Raw genomic sequence first — 13,279 nt, forward strand, 5'->3', positions numbered from 1 at the left:
GAGAACCTTCCAGAAGGACAACCATCTCTGTAGCACTCCACCAATCAGGCCTTTATGGTAGAGAGGCCAGACGGAAGCCACTCCTCAGTAAAAGGCACATTACAGCCCGCCGGTAGTTTGACAAAAAGACACCTAAAGACTCTCAGACCATGAGAAACAAGATTCCCTGGTCTGATGAAACCAATATGGAACTCTTTGGCCTGAATGCCAAGCGTCACATCTGGCGTAAACCTGGCACAGCATCAGGCTGTGAGGATGTTTTTCAGCGGCAGGAACTGGGATACTAGTCAGGATCGAGGGAAAGATGTACGGAGCAAAGTGCAGAGAGCTCTTTGATGAAAACCTGCTCCAGAGCCCTCAGGACCTCAGACTGGGGCGAAGGTTCACCTTCCAACAGGACAACGACCCTAAGCACACATCCAAGACAGCGTAGGAGTGGCTTTGGGACAAGTCTCTGAATAACCTTGAGTGGCCCAGCCAGAGCCCGGACTTGAACCCAATCTAACATCTCTGGTGAGACCTGAAAATAGCTGTGTAGCGAAGCTCCACATCCAATCTGACAGAGTTTGAGAGAAGAATGGTAGAAACTCCCCAAATACAGGTGTGCCAAGTTTGTAGTGTCATACCCATGAAGACTGGAGGCTGTAATCGCTGCCAAATGTGTTTCAACAAAGTACGTAGTAAACYGTCTGAATAGTTATGTCGATTTTTCAGTTTATTTTTTCAATAAATTAGCAAATAAATATATATAATGTTTTTAGGAGCAGTATAGACCTAGTCTGTTCATTATATACATCTTCATGATGTATTGTTACACCATGTAGGAGCAGTATAGACCTAGTCTGTTCATTATATACATCTACATGATGTATTGTTACACCATGTGGGAGCAGTATAGACCTAGTCTGTTCATTATATACATTTACGTGATGTATTGTTACACCATGTAGGAGCAGTATAGACCTAGTCTGTTCATTATATACATCTACATGATGTATTGTTACACCATGTAGGAGCAGTATAGACCTAGTCTGTTCATTATATACATCTACATGATGTATTGTTACACAAACAAAATAAAGGGAAGTTATATTATTTTATAGTAATACAAAACTTAGAGAAAGAGATTTAATTTAACACGTAATTCTCAAAAGGTAAGGATCTGAATTATTGCCAACCATGTTGATTTTGTTCCCAATTTACAATTTCTTTGTTGATGTGTCTTGCTGGAAGATCCACTTATGGCCAAGTTTCAGCCTCCTAGCAGAGGTAACCAGGTTTTGGGCTAAAATATTCTGGTAGTGGGTAAAGTTTATTTATTTATTTTATACAGTCAATTTTGCTAATATTTATCAAGGGTATCAATAACTAGGTGCTTATTTTGATATCTAGTTATTTGAATCAGAAAAACAGATGTGGAGTAGATGTAGAGTTTGTTATAAATTCTCATAAAAAATCTGAACTAATCAAACAACACTTGTTGCTCTTTGTACGTGTTGATATAATATTCATGTTTAATGCAGAGGGAAAAAACGTTTCCCTAAACTGCTTTATAATATTATKATTCAATGAAGGAAAAAAAAAAGTTATCTCAACTGCGTTTACTCACTCCAGACAGCAGATGGCGATATGTGTCTTTCAGGCGATGTTTCTAGTGTGACGTATAATCTAGCTATTATCTCCGACCATGAGTTCAGTAAGCTACTCTTCTCCTGCTAAAGAAGAGGGGGTCTGCTGGACGGAGAAAGAAGCTCTCGTGAAAGAGAGGGAGGAGCTTGAGAGGAGGCTGTTACACTAAATCAACGGGAGGGTGAGGCTGTTACGGTGAAAGAAGAAGAGAAAGACGCCTTCAGAGTGAAAGAGGAGGATGTTACTGTGAAAGAAGAGGAGGAAGATGCAGTTTTTGGAGTGGATGATGAAGTGAAAGAAGATGAAGACGTTTTTGGAATGAAGGATGAAGAGGGGGAGATTACTGTCACATTAGAGGAGGACGAAGAAGAGAAGACTGGGAGAACTGATTAACACCAGTAAATACAGTGAGTATATCTTTAAAACAGGGGCATTGATCTGATTACACCAGTAAATACAGTGAGTACTATCTTATCTATAACAGGGACATTGATCTGATTAACACCAGTAAATTCAGTAAGTACTATCTAACAGGGACAGAAACTCTGCAGTTGTTGAACTAATGTGTGATTTTTAAAAGGGCATTCTACACTTGATTATGTTTTTCAGAATGTAGAATTGTTCATGCACGACCTATCAATGATTTTTAAAATAACTTTTCCTGTTGAAAAGTCATATATAAATACAGTAAGTATAAACACACTAAAGGGAAACAAATAAATGTTTTGAGCAAATAGTGTTTTTTTTTAGACAACTGCAAACTTGAAGGAGTGAGTGATGTCATAGTAAGGCCTTCAAGGAGTTGGCTTGATGGGAGATGTGATGTCATCCAATAGGCGACTGATCTTCATGTGAATATTCATTATTCTTTTGAAAATCTTCCTGTTCCGTCAAGTTGGTTGTTGATCATTGCTAGAAGCCATTTTCAAGTCTTGCCATAGATTTTCAAGACGATTTAAGTCCGAACTGTAACTAGGCCATCAGGAACATTCAATGTCATCTTGGTAAGCTTCCTCCAGTGTAGATTTGGCCTTGTGGTTTAGGTTATTGTCCTGTTAGTACAGTTTTTTTTGTATTCAGATCTCTGAAATGCACTCTAACTAAGTATACATTTAGTGTTTCCTTATATTACGCTGGAAAACAGTTTTCATAGGCACAGAAATCCTAAATCATTTACAGAGTTTTGCTAAATCCAATGGTTCTAACCGAGAGTCACCTTAACTTTATTGACAACACCCAAATGGATACTGTCATTAACACGGTTCTTCAATAATTACACATAATACTTAATACTGCAGCTGTTTAGTTACAGTCACATGTTCAACTATCATCAGCTGATCCAGGAAATTACTTTCTGAATGACAGTCACATGACAAACATCACGACATGCAACAACAACCAAAGTGCTTCTTCATTCATTACTCTGGTAAAGACAGTTATGCCATGCTCCACGTTGGATCCAACATCCCTAACAAATTGATGTTTATAATGTTTTATTGTCTGCTTGATTTACAGTAGGCTCTCGTTAGTGTGTTTGGACACGGAGATACTTAGCTCATAATGTGTAGAGAACTGTTCCTTGATGGATAGGCTATTGTACAACACACAGCTATTTTCCTTTATTCAGGACATTTAGAATGACAACACATTACAGAGTAGCCTAGTGGGATTATTCACAAAATTATCTCGTGATCATGACAAAGACATTTTAGTTTCCATGTTTCACCTGAAATATTAAATGATATATAGTCCTCGGTCTATGTTATTATTAGGGGAAGGTATGGGTCCTACAGTAGGTCTATGTTGTTGTTAGGTGAAGTTATGGGTCCTACAGTAGGTCTATGTTGTTGTTAGGTGAAGTTGTGGGCCAATTTGTGTAKACTTAGTTTACAAACGCTCATTGACAGGCTGGTAGCAAAGAAAAAAGAAGAGCATTTTACTGGTGGAAGTGTTTTTTAAGTATAAAGCGGTTGATTTGCGACAACACAAACATTATATTAAGCAGGACATTCAAACGAGCCTAACAATTATAATCCAAAGTAGTGTGAAATGTACTCATAAGCAACCTGGAAGTTAAGGCTATTTTTGCTGGCAGCCTTGAAGTTTTCCCCTACTGTGGGGAATTAGTGAATAGACAACAGAGCTTAATGTGAGTTTCTTTGAGTAGCACTCCTGATCTTTCTCTGTAATATTCAGAATACCTTGTGAAAAAACAAAATCTTTGCTCACCATTTTTGCTCCAGGCAGATATACRACATCCATAACTAGTGGTTTCCTCATTACCAGATATACTACATCCATAACTAGTGGTTTCCTCTTTCCCAGATATACTACATCCATAACTAGTGGTTTCCTCATTACCAGATATACTACATCCATAACTAGCGGTTTCCTCGCTGCTGTTATCTTACCTGTTGTTTTAGCTAGCTCTCCCAATCAAGACCTGCAATCACTTTATGCCTTATTGTATGTCTCTCTCAAATATCAATATGCCTTGCATACTGTTGTTCAGGCTAGTTATCATTATCATTGTTTTGGTTTGCAATGGACCCTGTAGTTCCACTCTCCGTACCTCTGATACCCCCTTGGTCCCACCCCCCACACATGCGGTGACCTCACCCATTGAGACCAGCATGTCCAGAGATACAACCTCTCTTATCATCACCCAGTGCCTGGGCTTGCCTCCGCTGTACCCACGCCCCCCATAACCCCGTCTGCACATTATGCCAGAATCTATTCTACCACGCCCATAAAATCTGCCTCTTTTATTCTTTGTCCCAACGCTCTAGGCGACCAGTTTTGGATACCTTTAGCCGCACCCTATCCTACTACTCCTCTGTTCCTCGGTGATGTGGAGGTAAACCCAGGCCCTGCATGTCCCCAGTCACCTCATGTTGTTGACTTCTGTGATCGAAAAAGCCTTGGCCTCATGCATGTCACATCAGAAGCCTCCTCCCAAGTTTGCCTTACTCACCGCTTTACACCTCTGCCAACCCTGATGTCCTTGCCGTGTCCGAATCCTGGCTTAGGAAGGCCACCAAAATTTGAGATTTCCATACCCAACTTAACACTTTCCTCAGATAGAACTGCAAAGGGGAGGAGTTGCAATCTACTGCAGAGAGAGCCTGCAAATTCTGTCATTACTTTCCAGGGTCTATGCCCAAACAGTTCGTACTTTAATTGTTCAAAATTAATCTCTCCAGAAATAAGTCTCTCACTGTTGCGCCTGCTACAGACCCCCCTCAGCTCCCAGCTGTGCCCTGGACACCATCTGTGAATTGATCGCTCCCCATCTAGCTTTCAGAGTTTGTTCTGTTAGGTGACCTAAACTGGGATATGCTTAACACCCCGGCAGTCCTACAATGCCAAGGTTGATGCCCTCAATCTCACACCAAATCATCAAGGAACCCAGCCCAGGTACAACCCTAATCCGTAAAACATGGGACCTTAATAGACCATATCCTGACCAACCTGCCCTCCAAATTACACCTCTGCTGTCTTCATCAAGATCTTCAGCGATCACTGCCTCATTGCCTGTATCCGCCACGGGGCCGCGGTCAAACGCCCCCTCATCACTGTCAAACGCTCCTAAAACACTATCTGCGAGCAGGCCTTTCTATCGACCTGGCCCGGGTACCCTGAAGGATTATTGACCTCATCCCGTCAGTTGAGGATGCTGGTCATTCTTTAAATGTACTTCCTCACCATATTAGACAAGCATGCTCCGTTCAAAAATCAGAACCCAAGAACAGATATAGCCCTGGTTCACTCGAGACCTGACTGCCCTCGACCAGCACAAAACCATCCTGTGGCGAACTGCATAGCATCCAAGGCCCCGCGATTTGCAACTGTTCAGGAAGTCAGAGACACAATACACGCAGTCAGTCAGGAAAGCAAGGCAGCTTTTTCAAGCAGAAATTCGCATCCTGTAGCTCTAACTCCAAAAGTTCTGGATACTGTTAAAGTCCATGGAGAACAAGAGCACCTCCTCCCAGCTGCCCACTGCACCTAGGGCTAGGATACACGGTCAACCACGATAAATCCGTGTAATCGAAAGACTTCAACAAGCATTTATTCATATGGTCGGCCATGCCTTCCTCCTGGCGACTCCAACCTTGGCCAACAGCCCGCCCCCCCCGCTGCTACTCGCCCAGCCTCCCAGCTTCTCCTTTACCCAAATCCAGATAGCAGATGTTCTGAAAGAGCTGGAAAACCTGGACCCATACAAATCAGCTGGGCTTGACAATCTGGCCCCCTATTTCTGAAACTGTCCGCCGCCATTGTCGCACCCCCTATCACCAGCCTGTTCAACCTCTCCTTCGTATCATCTGAGATCCCCAAGGATTGGAAAGCTGCCGCGGTCATCCCCCTCTTCAAAGGGGGAGACACCCTGGACCCAAACTGTTACAGACCTATATCCATCCTGCCCTGCTATCTAAGGTCTTCGAAAGCCAAGTCAACAAACAGATCACTGACCACTCGAATCCCACCTTCCTTCTCCGCTGTGCAATCCGGGTTCCGAGCCGGTCATGGGTGCACCTCAGCCACGCTCAAGGTACTAAACGATATCATAAACCGCCATCGATAAAAGACATTACTGTGCAGCCGTCTTCATCGACCTGGCCAAGGCTTCGCACTCTGTCAATCACCTATTTTTATCGGCAGACTCAGTAGCCTCGTTTTTCTAATGACTGCCTTGCCTGGTTCACACAACTACTTTGCAGACAGAGTTCAGTGTGTCAAATCGGAGGGCAGTTGTCCGGTCCTCTGGCAGTCTCTATCGGGGTACCACAGGGTTCAATTTCTCGGCCGACTCTTTTCTCTGTATACATCAATATGTTGCTCTTGCTGCGGTGATGATCCCTGATCCACCTCTACGCAGACGACACCACTCTATTACTTCCGGCCCTTCCTTGGACACTGTGCATACTAACCTCAAACGACGCTTCAATGCCATACAACACTCCTTCCCGTGCCTCCAACTGCTCTTAAACGCTAGTAAAACCAAATGCATGCTTTCAACCGTCGCTGCCTGCACCCGCACGCCGACTAGCATCACCACCCTGGCGGTTCCGACCTAGATATATGTGGACATCTATAAGTACCTAGGTGTCTGGCTAGACTGCAAACTCTCCTTCCAGACTCATATCAAACATCTCCAATCCAAAATCAAAGCAAGAATCGGTTTCTATTCCGCAACAAAGCCTCCTCACTCACGCCGCCAAACTTACCCTAGTAAAACTGACTATCCTACCGATCCTACGTTCGGCGATGTCATCTACAAAATAGTTCCATACTCTACTCAGCAAACTGGATGCAGTATCACAGTGCCATTTCTTTTTTACTAAAGCACCTTATACGACCCACCACTGCGACCTGTATGCCCTAGTCGGCTGGCCCTCGCTACTATGTTCGTCGTCCGACCCACTGGCTCCAGGTCATCTACAAGGCTATGCTAGGATAAGATGCGCGCCTTATCTCAGTTCACTGGTCACGATGGCTACACCCACCCGAGCACGCGCTCCAGCACAGTGTATCTCACTGATCATCCCTAAAGCCAAACCTCAATTGGACGCCTTTCCTTCCAGTTCTCTGCTGCCTGCGACTGGAACGAATTGCAAAATCTCTGAAGTTGGAGACTTTATCTCCCTCAACAACTTTAAAAATCTGCTATCGAGCAGCTAACCGATCGCTGCAGCTGTACATAGTCCATCTGTAAACTACCCACCCCATTTACCTACCTCACCCCCATACTGCTTTTATTTATTTACTTTTCTGCTCTTTTTGCACACCAGTATCTCTTCTTGCACATGATCATCTGATGATTTATCACTCCAGTGTTATTATCAAAGTGTAATTATTCGATTTATTTGCCTACCTCATGCCTTTTGCACACATTGTATATAGATTCTCTTTTTTTTCTACCATGTTAATTGACTTGTTTATTGTTTACTCCATGGTGTAACTCTGTTTGCTCTGTTCCACACTCCTATGCAATTAATCTTGGCCAAGTCGCAGTTGCAAATGAGAACTTGTTCTCAACTAGCCTACCTGGTTAAATAAAGGTGAAATAAAAATAAAAATAAAAATTACCAGATATACTACATCCATAACTAGCGGTTTCCTCATTAGCATGGAGGAGTTTCTGCAACCAAATTGTGTTCGCATTGCCCTCCTGKCGCAATTTTAGCTAACACAGAAAGGGGCCTWWATTGGAGACCAAAAGTAATCTGGCACAGTGCTTAGGATTTCAACAACTTGAATAACTTATTTCTAGCCTACAATCATCGATGTTACTAATGTGAAAACAAGAGAAAACAAGACAATTGTCATATAATTTAACAGGCGTAATTTGTTGTACAACTTCATGACTATACTCTGGGCATCACCTTTTACCTCAAATACATTTTGTATTTCTGCTGTTGTGGGCCTTTAACCATCTGTCTGACTTTGATGTTCACACAGGAGAGAGACGGGACTACCGTGGATCCTCTGGGGAGCCTCAACAACATCATGATGCTGACGAGGCAGAGAAGAGTCTACATCAGAACACCTCAAGAAACACCAGTAGAGACCCACAGGGAAGAAATCTCATTGCTGCTCTGACTGTGGGAAACGTTGCAAATATTCATCAGACTTTAAAATACACCAGAGAACACACACAGGAGAGAAAGTTTTTAGCTGTGATCAATGTGGGAAAAGTTTTATTGCATCTAGAGAACTGACTATACACCAGAGAACACACAGGAGAGAAATCTTATGGCTGTGATCAATGTGGGGAAAGTTTTTCTACATCTAGCTATCTGACTGTACACCAGCGGAGACACACAGGAGAGACATCTTATACCTGTGATCAATGTGGGAAGAGTTTTATTACATCTAGCCATCTGACTATACACCAGCGAGTACACACAGTAGAGAAATTTCATCACTGTTCAGATTGTGGGAAAAGCTTTTCAACATCACAGGCTTTGAAGCTGCACCAGAGAACACACACAGGAGAGAAATCTTATAGCTGTGTTCAARGTGGGAAGAGATACTCTGATAAAAGATATCTGATCAAACATCAGAAAATACATACATGAAGGAGTTGTTTCATGATATCAATGAAATCATGTCACAATGTAGAATGTTTTTAACATTGGAGCAGGAGTATTTTAAGGAATTTCACAATGTAGAACCCTAAACGTTTGCCCCGTTTAATTGATTTCAGCATGATTTGGATATTAGCCGTGGGAAAAATACAGGCTCTGAATTGAAAGAGTACTGTTTATGAGATTTAACAAAAAGTGACTAACAAAAAAAGAGCTGTGTTACACTTATCACGTTGGTGACCCACTTGAATCAAAATGCAACACTTCAAAATGTAGCTAGCTGTTTAATACAAATTGTCCTCTAACCAGTGATGTACACATTATTCACAGATTCCGTGTGGTTTTTGAGCTGTTCGTTTTAACAGGACGTGCAACCTCATCTCCCTTCTCTCGCACAATTGATTTCGGCATGATTTCAGCATGATATCGATGAGTGATGACAAAGAAGTGTTGCGTTCCTTTGTTTAGCGACCCCTACATTTAAATGCATCACTCCAAAATGTAGCTGACTGTCTTCTGCAGGTTGTMCTCTAACCAGTGAGATAAAAGATATCTCCCATTTCCATGTTTTTTTAGTTGTGTTAGTTTCAACCTGATTTAACCCCCTAATAGATATCAGTGATTTATTGCTACTAGTCAAAACAACAGCGTTTCTGGTGCTTGTGCAGTTTATAAGGTGCTTGTTTAAATAAATACATTTTATGTTTTCAATATATCACAAACTGTTTCTGCATTTGGGCTATTGATTTGGACATGTTAAAACTGTGACATTGGGGATATCCCACATAGCAAAATGTCGTTGAAAATAAGACTATGCCCGACGTACAATATAAGTTTGGTTTTAGTTGAAAGTAAAAGTTGAAAAGAAAACAATTTAATTTCAACATACTTGCAGCCTATACACATGGACGCAGTATAATAAATTGAGTCTATAATCAATTTTAGGGATAGGAGTCCCGCTAGTTAGTTTAATATTGGATACGCTAGAGGGACTATCATAAATATTATGTATTTTAATAATTGATGTGTCTTATATCGGCTGAAAGCTTACATTTTTGTTAATTTAACGGCACTGTCTMGTTTACAGTAGCTATTACAGCAAACATGCCATGTGATTGTTTGAGGACGGCGTCCCACATCAAAATATTGTTGCACCAGCACAGGTTTCATACATTCACAATTAACGATTAAATATTCACTTACTATTTGAAAATCTTCCTCTGATTTGTCATCCAAAGGGTCCCAGCTATAACATGTAGTGTCGTTTTGTTAGATAAAATCCTTCTTTATATACCATAAGGTCTGTTTAGTTGGCACCATCGATTTGAGTAATCCACTCGTTCAACAAGCATAGAAAGGAATCTGAAAATCTACCCCTAAACTTTGTTTCAACAAGTCAAAATAATTTTCTATTCATTCCTCAGATACCCTAAAATGTAATCAAAATATAATATTTATTTCAGAAAGAAGTATGTTCAAAAGGAAACCGATTTTAGCAGGTGCGTAATGTCCTTATGGCGCGCGCAAACACGAATTTCCAAGATTGTCCCTCTACTAAAACAGATTTTTCTTAATCGTTTTTGAAGTTACAAGCCTGAAACCTTGAACATAGACTGCTGACACCCTGTGGAAGCCATAGGAATTGCATCCAGGGAGCTAATTTTCAATATGACCTTTTCTCGCACTGTCCTCAAACAATCGCATGGTATGCTTTCGCTGTAAAGCCTATTGTAAATCGGACAATCCAGTTAGATTAACAATAATTTAAGCTTTTAAACGATATAAGATACTTGTATGTTCATAAATGTTTAATATTACGATTATTTATTTGAATTGCGCACCCTCCAATTTCACCGGAAGTGGTCGACTGGTGTCCCACTAGCGGGACGCCTAGCCTTATTAAGGGGGAAGGTGTTACCGGCTTTGGTTTTTCCATTTATGTTTTCTTGCTGGGGAATGTAACTACAAACAATGTAGTAAAACAAGCTCATATTTTGGGTTGGATGTTGCATCCAATTGTTCATATTTTAATCAATGGCATTTCCTTAGAATGTTCATCAGTTGTTAATCTTCTGTTTTTTTATCCTCTTATGTTTATTGTGGTAAATATTTGTTTATTTTCATTGTTTATTTGTTTTTTCCTGTGAAGCCATTGTGTTGCATCCATGTCTGAAATGTGCTGTATAAATAAAGCTTGATTTGATTTGAACATATTGTAAAACAAATGAACCCAATGACTGACCAATCAACAGACTCTTTTAAAACCAATGAACAAATATGTGCAAAAGCAACACGTATCTTGGTCCATCTTAGTATGAAAAATAGTATAAATTCAGTATATCTTCCACTATGTCAAAATAGTGCATGGTATGTACATTTATTATAACTTTTCAACCAACACAGTGCAACAATACGTCAAACGATTKAACTACTGAAAACTGAAACAAACAAATGGATCAAACAGATCCATCTAACTTTTAAAGCCTGCTGAAGGTGTGGTGGAGTGGTAAACACCACCTCCGGCTCTACCAGGGGCTTGAGGTGGTCTCCCACAGCTCTGCTTATGTCATGTTCTGTGGCCTTGCTGTTCCATTTCTTGACTGCCCCTGCAACACAGAAACACATTATATAAAACACTCAAAGTAATGGATATGGAGCATCTATAGCCTCAGTTACACCTGGCACCTAAATGTGACTTTTGTCATCTGATCACTCCAAGCTGCATTAGGTTCAGATCTACCAGGATGGGCCGTTGACATAGTCTGGATGCAGTCAGGCCACTGAATATGCATAAACAATGTAAAGAGATGGGGTGAATGAGTGGGGAAAAGTACATTCTACACAAATTACCTTCATAATAACAAAGAACAAATGTGTGTGCCTGAGGGGAAATTAACTTTCCTACTGACATAATGGGTGAGAAATTTCACCAATATCAGTGGCCAATTTGCACTGCTGCTGAAAAACATCTCCACTGCATGATGCTGCCACCACCATCTTCACCGTAGGGATGGTACCACATTTTCCTCCAGACGTGACACATGACATTTAAGCCAATGAGTTCAATCTTGGTTTAATCAGACCAGAGAATCTTGTTTCTGATGGTCTGAGAGTCCTTTACATGCTGACCAGACCGAACACGTCACGTGCGCGAGCTTCGCAAAATACATTTAGAAATGTTATTCAATTATTGCACCCACACTGCTCGCGCGCGCCAACTAGCGTCTGCGACGCCAAGGGCTAAACTAGAAGTCATTCCTATTTCTGACGCAGATCGCGCTGAAAGTCCTGCCTCTCCCATCTCCTCATTGGTTTATAGAAGCAGGACCCACGTGCCATTTCATTTGTGGGTGAAAGAAAGACGAACTTTGTTGCCGGTTGTCGTGGTAATACAATGAAAGTTTAGATGCAATCACAATATAATTTCAAAGATGAAAAAGCCTGGAAGGAGGAGAGATGACTAGAAACGATTCGGTTGGCCGGTTTATGTGTGGATTAATTGTCGGAGTAGAGGTCCTTATGCATTTCAGGTAAAATAACAACTCAATGTTTATATCCCAGGACAAATCAGCTAGCAACAGCAAGCTAGCTAAATAGGACAAATTAACGTTAGATAGCAAGTGCAAGCTAACTAGCTAAATTGCCATACGTGTTTAATGCTTTTCGACCTGTCCCCAAATTAATGTCATTGGTTCAGAGTTTGTTTTGATATTTTAACCTGCGTGTTGTGATTGCGTTTGGGGAGAAAATGAATGTATGCACGATAGCGCACACGCGCAGCCGGTTTAGGTTCCGTGTTAGGTGCTTTTTGGCAAACTTCAAGCGGGCTGTCATGTGCCTTTTACTGAGGAGTGGCTTCCGTCTGGCCTCTCTACCATAAAGGCCTGATTGGTGGAGTGCTGCAGAGATGATTGTCCTTCTGGAAGGTTCTCCCATCTCCACAGAGGAACTCTGGAGCTCCGTCAGAGTGACCATTGGGTTCTTGATCACCTCCCCGACCAAGGCCCCTCCCCCGATTGTTCAGTTTGGCCGGGCGACCAGCTTTAGGAAGAGTCTTGGTGGTTCCAAACTTCTTCCATTAAATAATGATGGAGGCCACTGTGTTCTTGGGGACCTTCAATGCGGCAGACATTTTTTGGTACCTTTCCGCAGATCTGTGCCTCGACACAATCCTGTCTCATAGCTCTATGGACAATTCCTTTGACCCCATGGCTTGGTTTTTGCTCTGACATGAACTGTGGGACCTGATATAGACAGGTGTGTGCCTTTCCAAATCATGTCCAATCAATTGAATTTACCACAGGTGGACTCCAATCGAGTTGTAGTAACATCTCAAGGATGCATCTGAGCTCAATTTCGAGTCTCATAGCAAAGGTTCTGAATACTTAAGTAAATACATTTGCAAAAATGTCTAAAAACCTGTTTTGGGTTTGTCATTATGGGGTATTGTGATGTCATTGTGGGGTATTGTGATGTCATTATGGGGTATTGTGTGTAGATTGATGAGGGGGGAGTATTGATCAATTTTAGAYTAAGGCTGTAACATAACAAAATGT

At 41.5% G+C, this 13,279-nt stretch overlaps 1 protein-coding gene, 1 long non-coding RNA gene and 1 pseudogene across 6 annotated transcripts in view; 1 reads left to right on the forward strand and 2 right to left on the reverse strand.

Moving 5' to 3' along the window:
- Positions 1–8,460, forward strand: part of LOC139027457 (uncharacterized) — a 135,500-nt gene extending 127,040 nt beyond the window's left edge. For 2 of the 4 annotated variants that reach the window (XR_011479543.1, XR_011479547.1), the window contains 2 exons: positions 1,867–2,036; positions 8,095–8,460. This is a non-coding gene — a long non-coding RNA (uncharacterized lncRNA). The remainder of the gene's footprint in view (positions 1–1,866; positions 2,037–8,094) is intronic. The other 2 variants (XR_011479544.1, XR_011479546.1) reach the window with 2 other exon arrangements.
- Positions 1–13,279, reverse strand: part of LOC112080695 (zinc finger protein 180-like) — a 273,956-nt gene that overhangs the window by 105,627 nt on the left and 155,050 nt on the right. The window lies entirely within an intron of this gene.
- Positions 1–13,279, reverse strand: part of LOC112080701 (zinc finger protein 180-like) — a 159,300-nt pseudogene that overhangs the window by 42,732 nt on the left and 103,289 nt on the right.

The sequence above is a fragment of the Salvelinus sp. IW2-2015 genome, unplaced genomic scaffold, assembly GCF_002910315.2.
Source record: "Salvelinus sp. IW2-2015 unplaced genomic scaffold, ASM291031v2 Un_scaffold16442, whole genome shotgun sequence".
Lineage (NCBI taxonomy): Eukaryota > Metazoa > Chordata > Actinopteri > Salmoniformes > Salmonidae > Salvelinus > Salvelinus sp. IW2-2015.